A 13,380-nucleotide genomic window follows, 5' to 3' on the forward strand; every position below is an offset into this window, starting at 1 on the left:
GGCACCCTGGACAGTAGTAAGGAGCTGTTCAGCTATAGGCCGAGCAAGTGCAGAATGGTGGTAGAGTGTGCATTTGGACATTTAAAGGGTCGCTGGCGCAGTTTACTGACTCACTCAGACTTCAGCGAGACCAATATTTCCATTCTTATTGCTGCTTGCTGTGTGCTCCACAATCTCTGTGAGAGTAAGGGGGAGATGTTTATGGCGGGGTGGAAAGTTGAGGCAAATCACCTGGCAGCTGAATACATGCAGCCAGACACCAGGGTGGTTAGAAGAGCACAGCAGGAAGTGCTGCGCATCAGAGAAGCTTTGAAAACCAGTTTCACGACTGGCCAGGGTACTGCGTGACGCTTCTGTTTGTTTCTCCTTGATGAAAACCCACCCCCTTGGTTGCCTCTAAATTCCCTGTAAGCCACCCACCCTCCCGCCTTCGATCACAGCTTGCTTGCAAAGGAAATAGTCACTATCGTTTAAAAATCATGTGTTCTTTATTAATTGATTATAAAAATAGGGAGATAACTCACAAGGTAGCCTGGGTGGGGTGTGGGAGGAGGGAAGGAAAAGGCCACTTTAAAACTTCTTGAATGACAGCCTTCTGTTGCTTGGGCTGTCCAATGGGGTGGAGTGGTTGGGTGCCCGGACCTCCCCCGCCGCGTTCTTGGGCATCTGGGTGAGGAGGCTATGGAACTTGGGGAGGAGGGAGGGCGGTTAAACAGGGGCTGCAGCGGCAGTCTGTGATCCTGCTGCTGTTCATGAACCTCCACCAGATGCCGGAGCATGCCTGTTTGATCCCGCAGCAGCCCCAGCATTGCCTCATGCCTCCTCTGATCTTCCTGCTGCCACCTCTCCTCACGTTCATCAGCCACTTTCCTGTACTCTGCTATTGTGTCCCTCCACACACTCTGCTGAGCTCTGTCAGTGCCGGATGACTGCATGAGCTCAGAGAACATTTCATCGCACGTGCATTTTTTTTCGCTGCCTTATCTGAGATAGCTTTTGGGACGGAGGAGGGAGGCTTGAAACATTTGCAGCTGCTGGAGGAAAAAAAGGGAGTGAAGTATTTAAAAAGATACATTTTACAGAACAATGGCTATACTCTTTCATGATGAACAACACTATTCACATTACATAGCACATGAGATTTTGGTACAAGGTCGCAATTTGCATCTTATATTGAGTGCCTGCGGCTTTGGTGTTAGAGATCACACACGCAGTGCCGGGTAACAGAATTTGGCTTGCAGGTGACCATGGTAAGCCATAGTCTTTTGGCGTCTGCAGGCTTCAGAACAGCAGCGCCCTCCTCTCCCATACCAAGCAAAACACGTTGAGTTGGCCATTTAGTGCTGCGGTTTTCCTGTTAACGTGCAGCAGCAGAAACCAAACTAACCCCCCTCTCCCCCCATCCAATTCTCTGGGATGATTGCTTTACCCCTCACCCCACTGTGTGGCTGGTATCAGGGAAGATCCCTGCTAGCCAAACGTGAACAGCTCAGCACCAAGGCTCCCCTCCCGGCACCGCATGGCTAACTGCAGGGAGGATTTCTTTTCAGCCACAGGCAAACAGCCCAGTAGGGACGGCCACCTCTGAATGTCCCCTTAATTAAATTCCCCTATTTCAACCAGGTTACCATGAACGATATCACTCTCCTGAGGATAACACAGAGAGATCAAGAACGGATGTTGCTTGAATGCCAGCAAACACTGGGACCATATGCTGCCAGGTTTTGTCATGCAATGATACCAGATTACTTGCTACTAGCATGGCGTGGTAAAGTGTCCTACCATGGAGGACGGAATAAGGCTGCTCTCCCCAGAAACCTTCTGCAAAGGCTTTTAGAGTACCTCCAGGAGAGCTTCATGGAGATGTCCCTGAAGGATTTCCGCTCCATCCCCAGACACGTTAACAGACTTTTCCAGTAGCTGTACTGGCCACGAATGCATCCCAAGTCCTCAGGGCTACTTAATCATTAAAAAATGTTTGCTTTTATAATATGTATTATATTTAAAAAGGTACGCTCACCAGAGATCCCTTCTCCAGCTTGGTTAGGTTGGGAGGGTATTTCAGTTAGGGTGATAAAAAGATCCTGGCTGTTGGGGAGAACTGTGTGCTGTGCGCTCTCCTCAAGCTCGTCCTCCTCCTCCTCATATTCCCAGTCCACAAAATCCTCAGGCATGGATGAGAGTACCCCATCATCGGAGTCCATGGACAGGGGTGGGGTAGAGGTGGCGGCCCCCCTTAGAATTGCATGCAGCTCAGTGTAGAAGCAGCATGTCTGGGGCTCTGTCCCGGAGCATCCGTTTGATTTCTCTGGCCCGCCGCTCCTGCCAGGGAGTGCAGGCAGTGTGGCTGTGAGTTCCTGCTGCTCTGAGCGGCATGGTAAGGGGGTGGGGAGTGGGGTGGATTGGATAAGGGGCAGGAGGTTCCGTGGGGCAGTCAGGGACAGGGAACAGGGGGTGGTTGGATGGGGCAGAGGTTCGGGGTGGTCGTGGTCAGGGGTCAGAGAGCAGGGGGGGTTTGATAGGGGGTGGGAGTTCCGGGGGGCCTGTCAGGGAGTGAGGGGATGGATATGTATCGGGACAGTCAGGGGACAGGGAGCAGGTGGGTGGATAGGTTGGGGATTCTGAGGGGGGCAGGCAGGGGGTGGGAAGTGGGAGGGGCAGATGGGGGCGGGGACCAGGCTGTTTGGGGAGGCATAGCCTTCCCTACCCAGCCCTCCATACAGTTTTGCAACCCTGATGTGGCTCTCGGGCCAAAAAGTTTGCCCTCCCCTGCCTTAGCTCATTCCCTGGTGATCCAGGGAATTCAAATTACTAAAAAAAGTCACTAGCCAGCAACCATGTCTTGCGATCTCGTCAGCTCTCACAAGTTAATCAAGGTAAGCCTAGTCAGTGTTTGGAGGGGGTACCAAGGTAAAGAGGATTTCATAGAAAAGCCACGTTTTGTTATGCTAGACTGCTCCTATTTTTTCTCACACAGAAGTTTTACCTACAGTTCTGGGTTGCTTAACTTCTCAGCTTAACTTTTTAAGTATTTTCATACTTATTTTTTAGAAACAGTTAACTGTACATCTGAGGTGAAAATCCTGGTCTCATTGAAGTCCACAGCAAAGATCTCATTGATTTCAATGGAGCCAGGATTTTATTCATGTTTTCTAAGGTTAATGAAATGTTAAGGTTGCTTTTTGTGTTCTTTTTATTCCAAGGGACACTTCAGTCCTGTTGGAACCTTGTGGACTCCCACTTCCATCAATTAAAATCCCTCACCCCTGTAAACCCAAGTCATATGCACCATCCTCCTGGACCGGAACTTCTTTGGAGACCATCAGTATTGCTCGTTAATCTTCCAGAGCAGTAAATCTCAAACAACGAGCAATACTCTGTTCCCACATGGAAGGCTCAGAGCATTACCATTAGGATAGAAAATAAATGCATAAAACCCAAAAATAAACACACACTATTTTGCACTTATATAGTTCTCTGTGTCTGAATACATTTTAATAAAGCCGATCCATGAGAGGCAATTAAATAAAATATTCATATTACAGACAGGAAACAGAGACAAAGGCTGACTTTTGCTCAGTGTCATACACTGAGGATGGAGCACAGATATGAATATACCCAAATATCCGCATACCAAGTCCACTCTTCTAAATGTTGGACTACACTCTCTCCTCCCATGCAGAGCTGTACTGTTAAACATATTTGGAAATTTATAAAAACAAAAGTTAAAAAATTGCACTGGTAGACTGAATACTGAAGTGTGTTCCAACACTGTGTGCAGCACAATTTTTGAATTATGACGAGGCTTTCAAATTCTTCTCTTTATAAACTGGTACAAGGAAGTCAAATTAAATATCTAGAGGTGAAGGTTTTACATTAAAAAACACTACACTACAACAGAAACTTGCTGCTATTGAAAAATAGCTAGGTTCCGTCATCTTTCATAAATGCTATGGGCACCTTTCCAGCAAGGATACATTTAATTTGAATGAATTTGTAGTTTTACTGTATATCTTAATGGCAACTGCATAATGGCACGTGGTCAGCCTATTAATATGAAATACACTGATCTTCTCCCAAATCCAAAATAACTCCCTGTAGTTTTAGTTTTTAGTGACAAATAGCCTGGTGGCTTAGTTTGTAAATTCACAGACAATTACTGTATTTCATCGTGGTGCACGTATTGCATATTGTTAATCAAAATCTTGTATCCTGCCTCAGAAGGTGAAGCAGCCCACACTATCTATATGGCCTAATGTGCAATAATATACATGGCGGTAAAATTCCTTCCTGACTCTTGGAGATCACTTTACATCTCTACCCCAGCTGAGTTCTGAAAGATAATGTCAGGAAGGAAATGCACATACAAAGCACATCTTTGAAGTCTAGTTTCCTTCCCTGCTCACTGTTAGTCAGTTGGGTGTCAATACCTAATACTTGTACTTGGGAATGAGACTTAGGGTCTTTTTGGGTGGAGGAATGGAGAAAGGAACTAGTTTTGAGACCCAGCTCTTGCCCCCTTCCTTCTCCCAGAGCAGTTCCACAGAGGTTGCTATATAACTTTAGGGTACTACAGGAGAGAGGAGGAGCAGCAAGACGCACAAACAGGGTATATAAAAAGCCACTTGTGATGGGAAGGGGCAGCAGGGAGCACATTTGCATGAGCTCACCACCCCACATAATGGCTCAGAACCTTGCTCCAGGGGCCAGGGAGAAGAACCGCCACCCTCTTCACCAACCATAGTAAGGGTATGGTGGACCGGTGCAAAGCTGAACTATGCAGATGTAAAGGGCTAATATCCACAGTTACCTTTAGCCTAAGCACAAGTATGGTCTGAGATATGGCGCTGTGAAGAATATTTCCTCTTACAATATGTCTGCTGCATAAAATTTTAATTTGTCTTCCATTTCTCTCTTATAGCGGACAATTAAAGTAGATATTTTGGAGTTTAATTAGGTAATTACACTTTTTTTTAAATCACTTTAGTTGCTAATCATTAAGTGTCTGTATCTGAATTGTATTTTGGAGACGAGAGGCTCTAATTTTTCTCTGCAATGGAACTGAAATATTAAAATAATTATTGATTTTCTATGTAACTGGAAGGTCAGCAGTACATTTCACTAATTGATGTGTAATGGGTTTTCAGAACTTATCTGACTGGAGTTAACTGATTCATTAGTTATTTTAGGTAGAATATAAAAGAGGATTACTGAAGCACCGGAAAGCAATAGTTTAAGAAAGCACAGAAAATAAAGGGTACTTTTTTCTTTTCTTTTTCCTGCAAGGTGGAGTAAAGCTTTTCAAAATGTATTATTTATATCTTGAGAGAGACAAGGTAAGAGAGGTAATATCTTTTTCTGGACCAATAAAAGATATTTCCTCACCTACCTTGTCACTCTTAGATCCTGGGACCAACAAGGATACATCAACAATGCAAATAACTATGGATAATTTATTTCTTCATATTTATGTTTAAAATACCTACCCCTAGTTTTAGAAGTTTTGTACAAAACTCCATACACACAGGGAGGACATAAATCCTTAACTGAAAGAATAAAAAAAAGTCCAGTCCACCAACTTCATCCCATCAGATCACCTATGCAACTAAAACAACCATCCCTGTCCAACCATTAGATCCTTCAAACCCCACCCACTCCAAATACCACAAAAATATATAGGCAAATTCAGAGGATGACAGACGAGGGGAAGGATGTACCAGAAAATAATAACAATATCACCATGTATTTCTTAAATAGTGCTTTTCATCAGTAGATCTCAGAATGCATCACATTCTTTAATGTTTTTATCTTCACAACACCCCTGTTAGGTATTATTTTCCCCATTTTACAGATGGGGAACTAGGCACGGACAGACTAAGTGACTTGCCCAAGGTCACATGGGAAGTTTGTGGCAGAGAAGAGAATTGAACCCAGGTCTCCTAAATCCTAGGTTAGTGCCCTAACCATTGGCTCATCCTTCCTTTCAATAACCTACCACCAGCTGTCTTTCTTTTAAACAAGGGGATTAGTTTGGGCTCTTCCCCTGGTTGCATTTGTGGTAGTGTCACATACAAGGAAATCTGATGTAAACAGATTCTATACAGGACGCTGTATGATTGATATATGACCATTTATATCATTAATATTCCCACTATTTGACAATTGCAACAAAACTTGTACAAAGTATGTCATGTAAGTTGTCAATGGAAAAATTATGATTCACTAAAGATGATTATCCTGTTTAAATGCATGTATCATTTATGTATCTGAAGTTATGAATATTGGCTATAGATTTATATTCCAAATGTCTTTGTTCCTCGGGTAACTCCCACTAGGTAAAATCTACATTGAAGCCAGACAGCTTTGTGTTGATGGCCCACCAAAGGCAATTAACTCTCACAATGGGCCATAGAAGAAACTCATTCTGTCCAGATGTCTCTTTCTGAAGGCGCCTTAGCTTCCAAGTGGCCCCTGTGAGTCAGCAAGCCATGTAAGGGCATGTGACATGCTCATCTGACCCTGGACTCCTTCTTGGGCCAGTAATAATTTTCCACAAATTGTAATGTGTGAGCTTAATTTAGGGACAGTAATGTTCCAAGCACATGGCAGAGGGTATAAAAGACCCTTGAATCATCTCCATGTTTTCTCTTTCCTGCTCTGATTCTCTGGACTGTGGACTTACAACTAAAAGGAGCATATTTGAACTATGGGCTGAGGACCTTCCAATCTTTTGAAAGTTACCAGAGACTTTACAAGCCAGCAGTCTATAACGTCACTGCTACAAACCTGGTATAAGAACATTGCCATTCTTGTATGTAATGATCTATTAACCATTTGTAACTCTCTTCTTCTTTTATCTTATAATAAACCTTTAGATTTTAGTTACTAAAGGATTGGCAGTGGCGTGATTATTGGGTAAGATCTGAATTATATATTGACCTGGCTATGTGGCTGATTTCTTGAAATCAGAAGATCCCTTCTTGAGATCAGAAGATTAAATTTGATTTTCAATAATCACTATTCATAAAATCTAAAAATTTGTCTGGGTGGTGATGGCCTCTAAACTGCACCCATCCACTAATTCAGTGGACCACTTGAAAATTGCTGAGGGTCTCGGCAGATCACTTAATGATATTTCCAAATGTTGTTTGTCCTATTACCTAACTATTGTAAAGCGCTTTGGATAAAAGCGCTATATAAAAAAACAATAATAATTAACATTTTTTTGTTCTACAAATAAAAGCACACAACTCATATTTTAATATCAGTAGTCTTACCTTTCTAATGTGATGGATGTGCCCTCTCTACCCCGCCGCAGCAGCCCCCAAGCTGGGGCTGGGAAGCAGCCGCAGCAGCCACAGAGCTGAGGCTGGGAAGGATGGCACTCTCTCCCCAGCAGCTGCAGCCCTGGAGCTGGGGAAAGTTGCCTCTTTCTCTGGCTGCCGCAGCCCTTCACATCCCACATTTCTCCCATCCCCTCTTCTCACTCCACTGCCCCCTCCCACCTACCACCTATTCCCCCCAAGGCCACCACTTCACCTTATATGTGCGTCTTCTCCAGGGTTCAGGCAACTAATTAGTGGAGCCATGCCTGCGCGGCTCCACTAATTAGGTGGGTGGCCCTTCATTCTCTTGTGTGTGGCCGCCCAGGCATGCACCTTAGCGAGAACTATCTGCGGACCACCTGAAGGGAGCCTGTGGACCACTGGTGGTCCGCGGACCACAGTTTGAGACCCTCCGCACTAATTAGAATCTAGAAACAAAACCCAAAGCCACGCAACAAGTCAGTAGCAGAGTTGGGATTAGAACTATTGTGTTCCTGGCTCCCTGCCCATGCCAATCTGTTACACCAGTGGTTTTCAACCTGTGGTCCATGGACTCCCTAGTGGTTTGCAGACTATATTGAAAGGTTCTGTGAACGATTCTTGTTACCACAGAACAGTGGTTTTCAACTGAGGCTATGCCTAAGATTTCCAAAGTGGTCCACACCTCCATTCAAAATTTTTTTGGGGTCCGCAAATTAAAAAAGGTTGAAAACCACTGTGCTATACCATGCTGCCTCCTAAGAAAAAGCGAAACCTGCAGTCTCAGTATATTCCTTACTGGGAGTATATATGAAATCTTCTGTTCACCAAAACGACTAAGTAATTTTGTTTTAAAGACTTGTTTCAATTACAAAAATAAGGAACAGCAAAATCAATAAAATGTCTCCAATAAAACAAGGATACATGCACAGAATTAAAGTTACACTGGCCTGAGATCAGGAACTTGCTACAGTAGGTCCTGGCATAGTGCCAACAATGTACTGTTAGATCAAGGGTTCAGTGACAGTTTTAAGGTCTGATATCTTGCGATCATTCCTGTCTATTCTTTACAGTTCATGAGATATGAGTCCTTTAAAAAAACCACATAATTCCAATTATTTGCACCAGCCCTCACTCTCAACAAACAAGCATACTTAATTCAGACATGATTTTAGCAACTGACAGCTCAGGAACCGTTGAAATTCATGTTTTATACCCTTTGAAAAACCGGGGATTCCAGGCTTTCATTTGTTTCCAGTAATAGCTGTCAGAGATCTCAGCTGCTAGAACTATGACAGGATTAAATGGAGGAAAGTGCAAGAGGAACAAGCAAAATTATATGATTTTTAAGATTCCAATAGCTAATCTCTCTGGGCTACAAAAATTGGGGCACACTTTTATTATTTATACAGCACACAAAAATGTGCTAGGTACTTTACAGAGCAATTTCTTTTAAATGACCTAGGCCCTGCTCCAAAGAGCTCACAATCTAATTTTAGACAAAGGTTTCAGCAATATGATGACATAGTTACTCAAGTTTGGAAAATCTGTACATCTTGATAATTCCATTAAATTATTATATATTTATATGATAGCGCACCTTGTGTGAATGACACTGAAGACATGGTGAAGAATTTGAAGGAGGAGCAATTGATGGCATGGGAAATAAAGAACAGGTATGAGTTTCAACTTTTTCAAGAATTGGATTTAGACCCTCAATTGTACAGAAAAGGTTTTTCTGGCAGGTATGCCTTTTTAAATGAACACGAACTTTCTTTAATAATCCAGTGACATGGACATACCATCCCCCTACACATAGAAAATGCCATGCTGTTGTTGTCAGAGGAATGGATGGCAGCAGTGTCCACAGGACTGGGAATGGGATTTGCCAAATTCAAGGAGGCCAAGGACAGGGTTGCCAACTTTCTAACTGCACAAAACTGAATACCCTTGCCCCACCCCTTTCCCGAGGCCCCACCCTTCCCCTGCCGCTTTTCTGAGGTCCCGTCCCCACTCACTCCAGCCCCCTCCCTCTGTCGCTCGCTCTCCCCCACCCTCATTCACTTTCACTGGGCTGGGGAAGAGAGTTGGGGTGTGGGAAGGGGGGAGGGCTCCAGTTGGGGGTGCAGGCTTTGGGGTGGAGCTGGGTATGAGGGGTTTGGGGTACAGGAGGGGGCTACAGACTGGGGCCAAGGGATTTGGCGTACGGGAGCAGGCTCAGGGCTGGGACAGGGGGTTGGAGTGCGGGAGGGGGTGCGGGCTCCAGGAGGGAGTGTGGGTGTGGGAGGGGGCTCAGGGCTGGGTTAGGGGATGCAGGTGCAGGAGGAGGTTGTGGGGTGCAGGCTCTGGGATGGAGTTTGGGTGCAGGAGGGGGCTCAGGGCTGGGGTAGGGAGTGCTGGGTGTGGGTGTGGGCTCTGGGAGGGAGTTTGGGTACGGGATGGGATTCTGACCTGGGGCAGGAGTTTGGGGTGCAGGTGGGGGTGCAGGGACTGGGAGGAAGTTAGTGTGAGGGAGGCGGTTCCAACCTGGGGCTGGGAGATGGGATGCCGGTGGGGGTACGCAATCTGGCAGGGAGTTAGGGTGCAGGAAGGGGTTCCGACCTGGGGTAGGGGGTTGGGGTGCAGGTGGAGGTCTGGGGTCTGGAAGGGAGTTAGGGTGCGGGAGGGGGTTCTGACCTGCGGCAGGGGGTTGGGGTGCGGGAGGAGGTTTGGGCTCTGGCCGTGTGGCACTTACCTCAGGCAGCTCCTGGTTGATGGCACAGCGGGGCTAAGGCAGGCTCCCTGCCTGCCTTAGCTCCATGCTGCTCCCAGAAGCAGCTAGACGGAGGTGCGGCCAGGCAGCTCTGCACGGGTGTGTGCTGCCTGCATGTGCAGGCACCGCCCCCGCAGCTCTCATTGGCTGCGCTTCCTGGCCAATGGGAGCTGAGGAGCTGGCGCAGGGGGCAGCAGGCAAAGCTTCACTGATCGCCCCGCGCCTAGGGGCCAGACATGCCGGCTGCTACCGGGGAGCTATGCAGAGCCAGGGCAGGCAGAGAGCCTGCCTTAGCCCCACTGTGCTGCTGACTGGACTTTTAATGGTTGGTTAGTGGTGCTGACCAGAGCCGCCAGTGTCTCTTTTTGACCGGGTGTTCCAGTCAAAAACCAGATACTTGGCAACCCTAGCCAAGGCCCATCAGGAAAAGTCGACACAACTGGTCCTCTCTGAACAGCCAAATGCTTTCAACCTCTGAAGGGATTCTGAGGCTACAGAACAGTTAGTTCAAACTCTAGCAGCATTCACATACAATTATTCTGCCACTACTTCACATGCTGGTTTGTGGATAGGCTATGGAGCATGACTCTGTGGTGCTGAGGCCAGCTCAAACCACCTTGAGCCTTGACATGCCTCATTTCAAGAGCCCTGAGGAACTCCTGTGCTATATGTGATTATGATGTATGTCACACTGGAAGCATGCCACTCAGGCTGTTCTCACCCACATAAGCTGTTGCCTGACTCATCTTGTAGCAAGTTACTACAAGTGCCTCCCTTCATTCTGCAGAAAGGAGGATACCGTATGGGCCATACAAATGTGAGAAGCTACACAGATCTGTTTTTCCTGTCTGTTTTAACTTGATTGTTGCTTTGCTAAAGGAAAAGAAATGGCCCAAAACACAATCAGTCATATTGATTGTCAAAGGCTTTCCCTCTTAGGGTAAGAAAATGTGGCATTCTAAAATATATTCCTGACAAGGGGACAAACTCTGCTCTCTCTCACACCAGGAGACAGTGGAGTTATTGAACTTACATCGGAGCATGTAAGAGCAGAATTTGGCCATAAGGCTAAAGCTTTAAGCTGCTGTCGTGCCCTTCCCAGAGCACTATCATCACTAGATGGTGTGTAAGACTTTTAAAGTAAAAACATAGCTGAACAAGTCAAATTATCTGTTTATTTAACTTTGGAGCTCAAGAACTAACTTTTTCCAGATACTGAAAAATAGTGACTAAGACTACAGATTCTGCATCCTTCAGCACATGGTAGGATTACTCAAGTATCCAAAGATACACTCAGTGGCTGACAGACCAGAGAACTAACCAATGAAAGTTCAAGAGGTGGATTCTGTTGTCCAGAAGTTCTCAAACTGGGGTCCATGGACTGCTGATAGGCCTCTGAGAGCTGGTTGGTCACAAAATGCTGACTTCTCTGATTTCCCCTGCAGCAACTGACTGACTGACTAACTAACACTCACTCTCTCTCTCACACACAGACACACTTTTAATATTACTTCTCCACATAAGCATTTGCTGTACTTACCACAAAGATGTCATAAAATCATGAATGGTACAGAAGTGGTCCACAAGACAATGTTTTTAAAATAAGAACTTACTCTGTAAATGAGTTTGAGTACCCCTGTCAGGGCTGACTTTGATGGATGTTTTACAGGCTTGAATACTGCAGGATCAAGGCTCAGATCTTCTAGTATGGGCTTTCTCAGATACTTCTATGTTAAAATTCCATCTATACTGCACACAATCATTTAAAATAAAACAAATATCCCTTTTCCCATACTAGCTGTAATAGTGTAGCCATCTCAGATGTGTACATTTTATAATGTTAGTGTTGAGATTTACACTAAGTAATCCAAATGGAACATAAGAATGACCATACTGGGTCAGACCAATGGTCCATCTAGCCCAGTATCCTGCCTTCTGTCAGTGGCCAGTACCTGATGCTTCTGAGGGACTGGACACGACAGGACAATTAACAAGTGATCTATCCCCTGTCATCCAGTCCCAGCTTCTAGCATTCAAATAAAGTAAAAGGTCTGTGAAGAAAATGTGTGCTACAATTTACTAGACAACCAGTTGCACAGCATTACTATCTATTACTAGATTTTTAGTTATTAGGTGCTTATTTCTAAAGGGCCTCTGAGCATTAACCAAAATACAACTGAAAACAATAATTATCAAAAAGGCAACATGGGCCAGTGCATAAATCCTAGAACTGGTTTAAGTGTATATACACACACATACACACCAAAAACAAAAACTACAGAGACAAAATCTAAAAAGAGGGATAAAAATGTCACTAGTCTCCCTGAATATGCCACAGATCAACTCTAATACAAGGCCACTACTAACTTCCAGACCCTCCTTTTATTTTGAGATTATATTATGGGATGATTGGCAGTTCAAACACCACCAACCTAAATGCAATGACAGGAGACTAGGGCAGCAGGTGGCTTCATATCATAAATTTGATTAGCCCTTGCCATACATTTCCTCCCTTGCTTATTTCATAAGGATCCCTGTGAGCAGATGGGTGGTTCCTTCAGTAATGAATGGGAAGGATCTCTTAGCAAGGGTATGATGAAACAGTAATTTAAAGTTAAGCCATCAGTCAAGTCTTGTTGCCCAAGATAGAGGGGAAGAAAAAATAGTGTATAAGGGTCATATACTGAACCTGATCATCAGCATGTATCAGCTTATTTTCCGTGATGGCTAATCTCTTCTTTCCCCTTCCACTATTCAAGGCAAAGCAAGGTTACCAAGCCCAACTCCCACAAAGTCAATCCAACCCCTCTAAATATACAATATTTATCTGAAATAAAGCCCATCTGTCCTGACATTCCCATTGCTTGGAATGCACGAAGTGTCTGGAGGAGAGCAGCTTTATTTCTGCCAAGGTCAGCAGAGGTGATCAGGCTTTTGTTGGTGATTTCTGCACATGACAGTGAAAACCTGGAGTTTGGACTCTCAGAGTTTTCCCTTGGGAGATCATTCTGACATCTGGGTCTACTCCATTTTTTCCTCCCCTCTGCTAGAGAAAGCAAAGAAGAGATTTTGGACCTTGGTCTCCTGCACCTCATTTCTCTCTGCTAAAGGCAAAGGGCTGTCTGATTAGACCAGTACATGATTTCCTTTACATTCTTTCCAATTCCAGAAAAGACAGATGAAATACCCTCATATTTACCACATTAATATAATTAATTAATTATTTTTTTTTTACTTTTCTTTTGGATCAACTGTACTGTACTGTTTTGTCTTGTTTCTTCCCTATAGCCTAGGAGAGTCACATCCATAATTAGGGTGACCAGG

The 13,380-nt window shown here is 44.8% G+C and overlaps 1 protein-coding gene across 2 annotated transcripts in view; it reads right to left on the reverse strand.

Moving 5' to 3' along the window:
* TMEM266 (transmembrane protein 266) overlaps positions 1–13,380 on the reverse strand; it is a 122,096-nt gene that overhangs the window by 89,760 nt on the left and 18,956 nt on the right. The window lies entirely within an intron of this gene.

This window comes from Chelonia mydas, chromosome 10 (assembly GCF_015237465.2).
Source record: "Chelonia mydas isolate rCheMyd1 chromosome 10, rCheMyd1.pri.v2, whole genome shotgun sequence".
Taxonomy (NCBI): Eukaryota; Metazoa; Chordata; order Testudines; family Cheloniidae; genus Chelonia; species Chelonia mydas.